Source organism: Trachypithecus francoisi, unplaced genomic scaffold, assembly GCF_009764315.1.
Source record: "Trachypithecus francoisi isolate TF-2019V2 unplaced genomic scaffold, Tfra_2.0 Lachesis_group0, whole genome shotgun sequence".
NCBI classification, from domain to species: domain Eukaryota; kingdom Metazoa; phylum Chordata; class Mammalia; order Primates; family Cercopithecidae; genus Trachypithecus; species Trachypithecus francoisi.
In genome coordinates, this window is record NW_022681453.1 from 117,531,807 (window position 1) to 117,543,367 (window position 11,561).

At 38.9% G+C, this 11,561-nt stretch overlaps 1 pseudogene; it reads right to left on the reverse strand.

The window, feature by feature from the left end:
• Positions 1-3,029: 3,029 nt before the first annotated feature.
• LOC117083730 lies at positions 3,030-4,104 on the reverse strand (annotated as a pseudogene).
• Positions 4,105-11,561: the final 7,457 nt, after the last annotated feature.

An 11,561-nucleotide genomic window follows, 5' to 3' on the forward strand; every position in this document is an offset into this window, starting at 1 on the left:
TGCTAGCTTCATAGAATGAATTGGGAAGTACTACTTCCTTTTCAATTTTTTGAAAGAGTTTGTATAGAATAGATATTATTTCTTCCTTAAATGTGTGGTAGAATTCACTAGTGAAGTCATTTGAACCTTGAATTTTAGGGAAGGTTTTAAACTACATTATTGATTTTTTAAATAGATAATAAGGGTATTCAAGTTTTAAACTTCTTCTTGCGTGAGTTTTGGTAATTTGCCTTCCAACTAATTTGGAAATTGTTGGATTTATTGGCATAAAGTTGTTCATAATCTTTCCATATTATTCTTTTTTTTTCTTTTTAATAGAGCCTTGCATTGGTCAGTTCATCAGTTCAAAAATTAAATTAAGTATTTTAAACCCTTAATAATAGCATTTTGAGAGGCAAGAGCAGCTCCAGCTTGGAAGAGAAAATTTGCAAATCGTGGCGGCCATGGCTTAATGCCATCACTGGTGTGTGCATGCATTCATGCTGGAGGTTGCTACATAAAGGAAAAGAAAGGAACCAACAGAATTCAGGGTATCCAAAGTTTTATCTAGTACACTGGCTGGAGGTGCTACAGTTTAATACAGCTGAGGTTCAAGGTCCCTCACACATCCTTCATCTGGGAAGGATGCCCCACGCATTCAAATATAATCCCATGGTATGCCCTGTTTTACTGGCCACAAAATGTACCCAACTGTAGTAGAGAACTATGCGATTGTCAGCAAGCAGTGCTCTAGAAATTTTTAAGTCATGTCTAGTTTTAAATCTTTGGAATAAAACGGATTTTTAAAAAATACCCTCCAACTAACATACATTTAATTGCCTCTGGCAAATGGACAGATTGTGTGTGTGTGTGTGTGTGTGTGTGGTGTGTGTGTGTGTGTGTGTTAAGGGTGTTTTTTCTTTTCTTGTTGTTATTTTGTATTATTTTTTGTTTGTTTGTTTTTGGTCTAAATAGAAAAAACGGAAAAGGAGAAAGGAAATTCTTGAGACCAGACCTCGCAATGCCCCAAGTGTCCAATTGGCAGCTACAGCATTTGTGAGGAGGTTCCTTTGCCCTCAGATGAGTAGTTTCAACATTTCAATGAAAACAAAGGCTGCAGAAAGCTGAAAACCCAGATCTCGAAGGTTACTGTCATATATGTGTTTGTGTTTCTTTTATTAGTTTTGCATCCCAAATATGTATGGGGTGGGATTTTAATAGTCAATGAGTCAAACAGTCAAAGGAGGACAGGAGGGGAGCCAGCTGGTAGGAGGGAGCAGCAACTGTGTGTGGACCAAGCGCCATTTTTATTTTATAAACGTGTCTTGAAGAGATGGTCCCAGAATATACAAAATATACACTCTGTCCTAATAACCACCCTGCTTGCTTGCATAGGCCACTTGATGGTCTTAAAGGCAATCTTTGGAGTTGAGGCCAGTACCTGCTAGCTAGGAATGCAGGTAGATAGTGACCAGTATTGGATGTGTATGTGTGTGTGGTATGAAAAGTAAGGACTGTAGACTCCTTTGGAGTCCGCTTGCAGAGTAAGTGTGGGGCCTCTGTTAATCCTGGGGATTCTAGGTCACAAGTCATGGTGGGCCTAGCCAAAAAAAAAAAAAGAAAAAAAAGAAGCAAATGTGTCTCTCCTTTTAGAAAACCCATGAGAGAAACACCTCAACCTTTTTCTTAAATGTCAACCCTTCACTCCCACAGTGGCATTTTAAATTGTGTATTGTAACAAATGGGGGAATAGGAGCTCAGTGGACATGAGAGAGAAGATAGGATTATGTTTTATGAAGTCACTAGACTTGGGAGGCATCCTCAGGTCTCCCCACTCCTAGAAAGAGTGATACTTTTGGCTTTTTATCACATCATAAGCCAGAGTTAAATATGCAGCTACCCTCTGAGACTGGCGACATCTATGCTTTAACTGGTTATGGGGTAGCAATGACACCCAGCACAACGGTTGATCATTATGAGCTGAGGTCATTACGCCTCAAGGAGGATGAGAGAACTGTGATGTCCCATCTGATTGGCTGTTGTGAGAGCTGAACATCCAGGTATTGAGAGAGTCCTGAAGAGGTTTAGTCCATGGAGAAAAGATAAAACACTTAAGCTTCCAAATAAGCTTTTCAAGTTTTCATTAGCAAGAAACGGAGAGATTAAAAAGAAAAAATCTAGCACCGGCAACAAGGTGAGGCTCAAGGGATATACTGTGATTTATCGTCAAGGACTTTATTCTCTTGGCCACTTTGCAGTCATGCTAGAAGTTTCCAGAATCCCTGGTGCATATGGTGTGCAAGAGTCAAAAAGTAAGAAAAGAAAACTCCTCCCTTGAGAGTGAAGTCTACAGAAATGCAGGCCAGAAAGGTGTAAGATGTTATTCCAGAGTCTGCCGCTGCTAAGGCCTTTGGGATCAACGTGAAAGATCTCAGTAGTACTAAGAAGAACCAAAACCAGTCAACAGTTCTGTGAGGAAGTCTGACGCACGGAATAGTAGGACTTTTCACACACAAAGGACAAATAAAGCAAGAGTTAATTTTGGCTACCAAACTGCAATTTGGTTTTCTAGGTCATTTTCCCCCAACTATTTAAAAAGAAACATTAGTGCTACACATACACAACTTTAAGATGCTGAATTCTCCTATCAAGTTGCACTGAGAAGCAAGTGAAATAAACCCCTCAGAGTGCCATCCACCTGCAGAGATGTCACATCCATTTTCTTTGATTTCCATTGGCAACAGTGGGAAATAATTCGAATAGTGCTAAAGTAAGCAGCCAGTCTGCCTTGCTGAATTCACCTGGTTGCCTTCTTCATCTTCTTCCATCTAGCTAGGGCAAGGCGTAAAGAAGAGACGTATATATTTTAAATACAGTTGAGTGCATGACAATGTGTATGTGTGTGGGTCTGTATGTGAGTGTGTGTATGTGTGTACAGAGGTTTATAAGTGAGAACTTTCTTCTGCGAGGCAGTGGGTCCCTGCCTGAAGTCCAGCCCCGTGCCTCATGGTATTTCCTTTAGACACTGGCTGATGCCACTGCAACTCTGGCCTTTCGGTTTTTTAGATATGTCTCTTCATATGGAGGGCAAGATGGTCAGACCTTGAAAAATACCCGTCGCAGCGGTAGCATTTGAAGAGCTTTGCACCTGTGTGTTTCCTGGAGTGCCTGGTGAGCTCATCGCTTCGTGCTAAACGCTACACGCATCCCTCCCATGAGCACCTGTAAGGCTTCTCACCTGTGTGAATCCTATGGTGGGCCTTTAAGTGGGAACTTTTTGTATAAACTTCCTGGCACCCGTTAAACTGACAGCAGTGAACCCTCTTCTTGTTTTAGGGACATGCTTCAGCCCTGGCCTTCCTTGGTCACTGTCGCTCTGTCCACTCTTAACGGCCCCAGCAGCCGTTATAGCTGCTGAAGCTGTTGTGATCCCTCCCACCTTTACGGAGATGAGAGCACCCTTCTTGGCCACTAGTTTCAGCGTCACTGTGCCATCCACGGCAGAGAGAGTTTTTGAGGTTTTGACCAGATGGCGGCTGAGCTCAGGGGACGATGGGGACATTAATGAGGTCACTGTGTTGAGCTCGACCTGGTTGACAGCTGTGTAGCTGTCTAGAGAAGAGTTGGTGACTGGAGGCTGAGGCAGGTCTCAGATAGCAACTTGTCCCCAGAGAGCAAGATGTTCACTGCCAAGCTCTTCTCACAGATGGCCGCTTCCACGGGGAGCAGTAGGAGGTCTAAGCGACGGAAGCTTTCCTCAATGCACCAGGGAGAAGCGTGGAGGAAACAGACCAAGTCCTCACCAAAGGTCTCCGAGATCCTCCTGGGCTCCGTCTGTAGGTAGCGTTCCAATTCAAGGCATATCTCTTCTGGAATATTCCCTTTTCTCTCAGTCTCTGTTCTCCTTATGGGACCCTTTCTCTTATCCTGTGTTTCCCTCAGGGGTCTTCACTCCCACAAGTAAATATCTTCCAGGATATCCTGGAAGTAAGGCTTCTGGACTTCCTTTCTTCCATTTACTTATTCATGCTGCCAGGTCTCTAGGGATGGCAAAGCCGAGAAGTAGCCGGTGTCATGGACAAGTTGTAGCTCCTGGAATATACTGTAACTAGCCAACACGTCCATGCTGCTGCTGCAGGGCAAAATGGGAGGCGAAACCCTCCCCTCAACACAGTTGAGGCTGTTTATCAGTCTGTCTGGCTCACCCCCCAAGAAGACAGACATCCAGTGGCCCCTTTGTTTCAGTCAGACGAAGCTGCCATCTATTTCTGCAGCTCTGTTCGCTCCTAATGCAATCTTTGCTTTTTATTTTGGGAAGTTGCATTTTTTTCTCTCGCGATCGCTTCTCTCCCCTACTTCCCTTCCCTCCCTAACCCCACCCTATCCTTGCTAGTTTGTAGTCTCGCCCTCCTGTTTCTCCCATATTATTCTTTTAATATTTGTAGAATCTGTAGTGATGTCACCTGTTTCATTTCTGATGTTGGTAATTTCTGTCTTTTTTTCTGATCTATCTGCTACAGGCTTTATTGATTTCAAAGAACGGTTTTGGTTTTCTCTACTTTTCTGTTTTTTATTTCTTTAATTTCCACTTTGACTTTTATTATATCATTTTTCCTGCCTACTTTGGTTTTATTTGCTCTTTTGCTGCTAGTTTCTTAAGGTAGAAGCTGAAATTCATTGATTTGAAACCTTCCTTTATTTTTTCATATCTGAGTGCTTTAAATTTCCTGTTAAGTATTGGTTTAATGACATTTGATATGTTGTGTTTTCATCTTGTTTAGTTTAAAATACTTTCAAATTTCCATTTTTATTTACTTTTTTGATTCATGAGTTATTTAGTAGTAGTTTAATTAGCTTTCAATGATTTGGGAATTTTCTAAGGATATTTCCATTACTGACTTTTAAAAATTCCATTGTGGTCTGAGAACGTATTTTGTATAATTTGAATCCTTTTTGGTTTATTAAGATCTATCTCATGGCTCAGAATATGGTCTGTCTTGGCAAATGTTTCACAAGATTTTGAGAAAAATATATATTCTCATATTATTGGGCATGGTATTCTATAAATGTCAATCAACTCAAGTTGATTGATAGTGTTTTCCTTAGTCTACTGTATCCTTATTGAGTTTTGTACTTGTTCTATTAGTTATTGAGAAGATATTGAAATCTCCAACCATAATTATGAATTTATCTATTTCTCTTTGTATTTCTATTGGTTTTGGCTTCATGTATTTTGAAAGTCACTCATTATTAGGTGCTTAAATATTTCTGATTGTTACATATTTCTGATTAATTTACCTTCTTGTCCTTATGAAATGTCCTTTTTAATCTTTTTTGCTCCAAACTATATTTTTTTCTGACATTAATACAGCCACTGCCACTTTCTTCTTACTGGTGGTAGCACGGTGTGTTTGTGTGTGTGTGTCAGTGTGTGAGATATAGTTCAGATGTGTGTCCCTGCCCAAATCTCATGTTGAAATATAATCCTGAATGTTGGAGGTGGGCTAGGTGGGAAGTGATTGGATCATGGAGGTGGATTTCTCATGAATGGTTTAGTGTCATCCGTTGGTGCTATCCTTGTGATAATGAGTGAGTTCTCCCAAGATCTGATCATTTAAAAATGTGTGGCACCTCCCCGTCCTCTCTCTTGTTCCTGAAGTGCCTGTTCCTACTTTGCCTTCTGTCATGGGTAAAAGCTCCCTGAGGCTTCCCCAGAAGCAGATGCCTCCATGCTTCCTGTACAGCCTGCAGAACCGTGAACCAATGAAACCTCTCTTCTTGTAAGTTACCCAGTCTCAGGTATTTCTTTTTTGTTTTCTTCAACTTTTATTTTAAGTTCAGGGGTACATGTGCAGGATGTGCAGATTTGTTACATAGGTAAACGTGTGCCATGATGGTTTGCTGTACAAATCATCCCATCACCTAGGTATTAAGCCTAGCATCCATTAGCTATGCTTCCTGATGCTCTCTCTCCCCCCACCACCCTCCTCCAACAGGCCCCAGTGTGTGTTGTCCCCCTCCATGTGTCCATGTGTTCTCATCATTCAGCCCCCACTTATAAGTGAAAACATGTGGTGTTTGGTTTTCTGTTCCTGCATTAGTTTGCTGAAGATAATGGTTTCTAACTCTATTCATGTCTCTGCAAAGGACATTATGTCGTTCCTTTTTATGACTTCGTGGTATTACATGGTGTATATGTACCACATTTTCTTTATCCAGTCTTGTTGATGGATATTTACATTGATTCCATGTCTTTGCTATTGTGAATAGTGCAGCAATGAACATACATGAGTGTGTGTCTCTATAATAGAATGATTTATGTTTCTTTGCATATATGCCCAGTAATGGGATTGCTGGGTCAAATGGTATTTCTGCCTGTAGGTCTTTGAGGAATGGCCACACTGTCTTCACAATGGTTAAACTAATTTACATTTCTACCAACAGTGTAAAAGCATTTCTTTTTCTTGGCCACCTCGCCAGCATCTGTTGTTTTATGTCTTTTTAATAATAGCCATTCTGACTGGTGTGAGATGGTATCTCATTGTGGTATTGATTTACATTTTTCTCATGATCAGTGATGTTGAGCTTTTTTTCATGTTTGTTGGTGGCATGTATGTCTTCCTTTGAGAGGTGTCTGTTCATGTCCTTTGCCCACTTTTTAATCCTTTTTTCTCTTGTAAATTTGTTTAAGTTCCTTGTAGATTCTGGATATTAGACCTTTGCCAGATGAATAGATTGCAAAAGTTTTCTCGCATTCTGTAGGTTGTCTGTTCACTCAGATAGTTTCTTTTGCTGTGCAGAAGCTCTTCAGTTTCATTAGATACCACTTGTCAATTTTTGCTTTTGTTGAATTGCTTTTGGCTCAGGTATTTATTTAGAGCAATGTGAGAATAGACTAATACAGTGTGTATATGTATTTACATTCTTTTACTTTTTACCTTCTTGTGTCTTTTTGTTTAAAATGTATTTCTTGTAGGCAGCATATAGTTGAACTTTGCTTTTTTATTGTGGTGAAATATATGTAACATAAACATATACCATTTTAAAGTATACAGTTCTGTATCATTAAGTACATTCACATTGTTGTGCAATCATCATCACCATCCATCTCTAGAACTTTTTTTCTTCCCCGATAGAAATTCTGTAATGATTAAACATTAATTTCCCATTCTCCACTCCCTAAAGCCCCTGGTAACTATCATTCTGTTCTGCTTTTCTGTCTCTATGAATTTGCCAAAATTTAAGTTATTCTAGAACCTCATGTAAATGGAATCATATATTTTTACTTTTGCATCTGGCTTATTTTACTTAGCAGAGTATCCTTAAGATTCATTCATATTGTAGTATGTGTCAAAATTTCCTTTCTTTTTAAAGCTGAACAATATTTCTTTGTATGTATGTACCACCATTCTGTTTATCTGTCCACACATTAATGGACACTTTAATTGCTTCCACCTTTTAGCTATTGTTAATAATGCTGGTGTGAAATACAAATATCTGTTCAAGGCCCTTCTTTCACTTCTTTTGGGTATATGCACAGAAGTGAAATTGCTGGATCGTATCATAATTCTATGCTTAATTTTTTTAGGAATTGACGTAGTATTTTCCACGGTGACTGCACCATTTTACATTTCTACCAGCAATGCAGAAGAGTTCCAGTTTCTCCATGTCTTTGCCAATATTTATTTTTCTGTTTTTTTCTTTTTTAAATAATAACCATCCTAATGGAAGTGAAGTGACATCTCATTGTAGTTTTGATTACCATTTCCCTAAAGGGCTGATTTGAATGTGTTCCCTAAAATTTATGTGTTGCAAACCTAATTGCCACTGTAACCGTATAAAGAGGTGGAGCCTTTAAGAGGTGATGAGGTCATGATGGTTCTGCTCTTATGAATGGATTAATGCCGTTATCTGGGGGTGGGATACTTATCTTTTGTTCTGGACTTTTTTGGATTAATCAAGTATTTAAAAATTATCCCATTAATCTCCTTTGTTTGCTTATTAGCCATAACTCCTTGTTTATTAATTTAGGGATTATTTAAGAATTTATACTATACATCTTTTACTTTTCAAAGTATGCTATATGTATATATAATATATAAATACATTAATCTTATACTAGGATACTTCCCTTCCTGATCTGCTATTTTTTTCAAAGATTCTACTTGAATGTATGTTATGAACAATACAGTAATTGTTATGATTTTCATTTAAACAGTAAATTACCTTTAAAGAGATTTAAATAACAGTTAAAAAAAGAGTTGGCCTTATTTACCCATGTAGTTACTATTTCTGTGTTCTTTCTTTCTTTATATACATCCAGATTTCCATCTGGTATGATGGTCTCTCTGACTAAAGGACATTCTTGAATACAGAACATTTCTTATGGTGCAGATCTGCTGTGACAGATTCTTTTAGTTGTGTACTTTTGAAAAAAATACTTATCTTCTTCGGCTAGGCGTGGTGGCTCAAGCCTGTAATCCCAGCACTTTGGGAGGCCAACACGGGGGGATCACGAGGTCAGGAGATCGAGACCATCCTGGCTAACATGGTGAAACCCCGTCTCTACTAAAAAATACAAAAAACTAGCTGGGCGCGGTGGCGGGCGCTTGTAGTCCCAGCTACTCGAGAGGCTGAGGCAGGAGAATGACGTAGACCCAGGAGGCGGAGCTTGCCGTGAGCTGAGATCTGGCCACTGCACTCCAGCCTGGGTGACAGATCAAGATTCCGTCTCAAAAAAAAAAAGAAAAAAAAAAACTTATCTTCATTTTTGAAAGATATTTTTGTGAGGTGGTATGTATTGAATTATGTCCCTACAAAAGATGTGTGGATGTCCTAAGCCCTAGCACCTGTGACTGTAGCCTTATTTGGAAATAGGGTCTTTACAGATTTAATCAAATTAAGATGAAGTCATATTGATTAGACGTGCTTTAAATCCAATAACTGGTGCCTTATAAGGAGAGAGAGATTTGGAGACACAAACACACTCTCTATCTGTCTCTCTGTCTGTTTCTCTCTCTCACACACACACACACACTCATGCACACACACACAAAGTAAGGCACAAGATGGCTTTGTGAAGATAATAGCAGAGATTGGTGTTATGTGTAATCTGTCTGCATCTACTAGAAATCTGGGAAGATAAGATTCTTCCTTAGAGCTTCAGAAGGAGCATGACTCCGTCATCACTTCTATTTCGGACTTGATTTTGAAATTTGGCCTGCAGAACTGTGAGAAAATACATTTCTGTTGTTTTATACCATCCAGTTTGTGTTACTGTGCTGTGGCAGCCCTAGGAAACTGATACACCAGGTATAGAATTCTGGTTGAGAGTTTTTATATTTCAGTCCTTTATGATGTTGCTTTACCAATTCACCTTGTTTCTAACTAAAAATCTGATGTCATTCTTATCTTTTTTTCTCTGTATGAATCATGTTTTTTTTCCCTTTGCTGCTTTTAGGATTTTTTTCTTTATTACCATAATTGTGCAATTTGATTATAATATACCCTGGTATAGTTTTCTTCATGTTCCCTATGCCTAGGGTTCATTGAATTTTCTGAATTTGTGGGTTTATGGTTTTATTACATTTGAAAAGTTTTTTGCCTTTATTTCCTCAGTCATTTTTTTTCTGTAGCCTCCCTGATTTGTGAACTCCAAATGCCCATACGTGAAGCTGCTTGAAGTTGTACTACTCACTAATGTTTTTTTCTTTTTAAAATATGTTCTCTTTTCTCCATGTGTTTTATTTTGGATAGTGTCTATTGCTGTTCCTTCAAATTCACTAAATTTCTTCAATGTCCAATCTGTCAATTCCATCCACTGTATATTTTATCTTAGTTACTGTGTTTGGTTTGAATCTATTTTATATTTCTAGGTCTCAACCTTGTGAACATATGTAAAAGCTGTTTTAAGGTCTTTCTCTGCTAATTATAACATCTTTGTCAGTTCTGAGTTTATTTCTATTCATTGATTAGTCTCTTTATGTATTGTATTTTCCTTCTCCTTTCCATGACTGGTGATCTTTGATGAGATGTCAGACATTGTTAATTTTAACTTGTTGAGTGCTGGATATTTTTATGTTCCTATAAATTTTCTTGAGCGTTGTTCTTGCAATCAAGTTACTTAGAAACAATTTGATTTTTTTAGGTCTTGCTCTTATGGTTTTTCAGGTGGGTCCAGAGCAGCACTCAGTCTAGAGCTACGTATTTCCCACTACTGAGATGATGCCTTCCTGAGTACTCTATGTAATGCCCCTGATTTATGAGATTCTTACAGCTGGCTGGTGGGAACAGTCACTGTTCCCAGGCCTGTGTGAGTTCTACTCATTGTGTCCTTTATCCTTTCAGATGGTTCTTTCCCTGGCTTTAGGTCGTTTACTTAAACACATATACATACTCTTTTTTTTTTTTTTTTTAAATTTTTACCGTAAGTTCTGGGATACAGATGCAGAATGTGCAGGTTTGTTACATAGGTAGACATGTGGCCATGGTGATTTGCTGTACACCTTCAATTCCCTTTGGATATTTGGAGAGCTTTCTCAAGGACAGGTGTAAACAAGCCCAGAATGCAAAGATTGGAATACATACCTAACTCTTCAACGCCCAGACACCAGCAAACGTCCACAAGCATCAGAAACATCCAGGAAACATGACCACACCAAATGAACTAAATAAGGCACGAAGGGCAAATCCCAGAGAGACAGAGATATGTAACCTCTCAGACAGAGATTTCAAAATAGCTGTTTTAAAAGACCTCAGTGAAATTCAAGATAACACAGAGAAGAGATTTAGAATCCCATCAGATAAATGTAACAAAGAGATTGAAATAATTGTTAAAAATCAAGTAAAAATCCCAAAGCTAAAAAATACAATTGACAAATGAAAGAAAGTATCAGATTCTCTCAACAGCAAAGTGGATTAAGTGGAAGAAATAATTAGTGACCATGAAGGCAGGCTGCTTAAAAATACACAGGCAGAGGAGACAAAAAAGAATAAACCAGCATGAAACATGCCTATTTGGCCAGGCATGATGGCTCATGCCTGTAATCCCAGGACTTTGGGAGGCTGAGGTGTGTGAATCACGAAGTCAGGAGTTCAAGACCAGCTTGGACAAGATGGTGAAACCCCGTCTCTACTAAAAATACAAAAATTAGCTGGGTGTGGTGGCAGATGCTTGTAATCCCAGCTACTTGGGAAGCTGAGGCAGGAGAATTGCTTGAATCCGGGGGTGGAGGTTGTAGTGAGCCAAAATTGCTCCATTGCACTACAGCCTAGGCAACAGAGTGAGACTCCGTCTCAAGAAAAAAAAAAAAAGTAAAGAAAACCCAAATAATATTACTTCAAGACATTTAATAATCAAACTCCCAGAGGTCAGTGCTTTCCTTCAACAGATATTATTTATTGAGCACTTTCAGTATGCCAGGCACTGTTCTGGGTACTGAGGATAGAGCAGTGGGCAGTGAACAAAACAAACAAAATCCTTCTTCTCATGGAGCTGATACTTCAGTGGGAAGAGACAGGCAAGAAAAAAAGGAAGAGGGAAAGCCGCTAAATGCTAAGTGTCAATAAATGTTAAGTAAAAT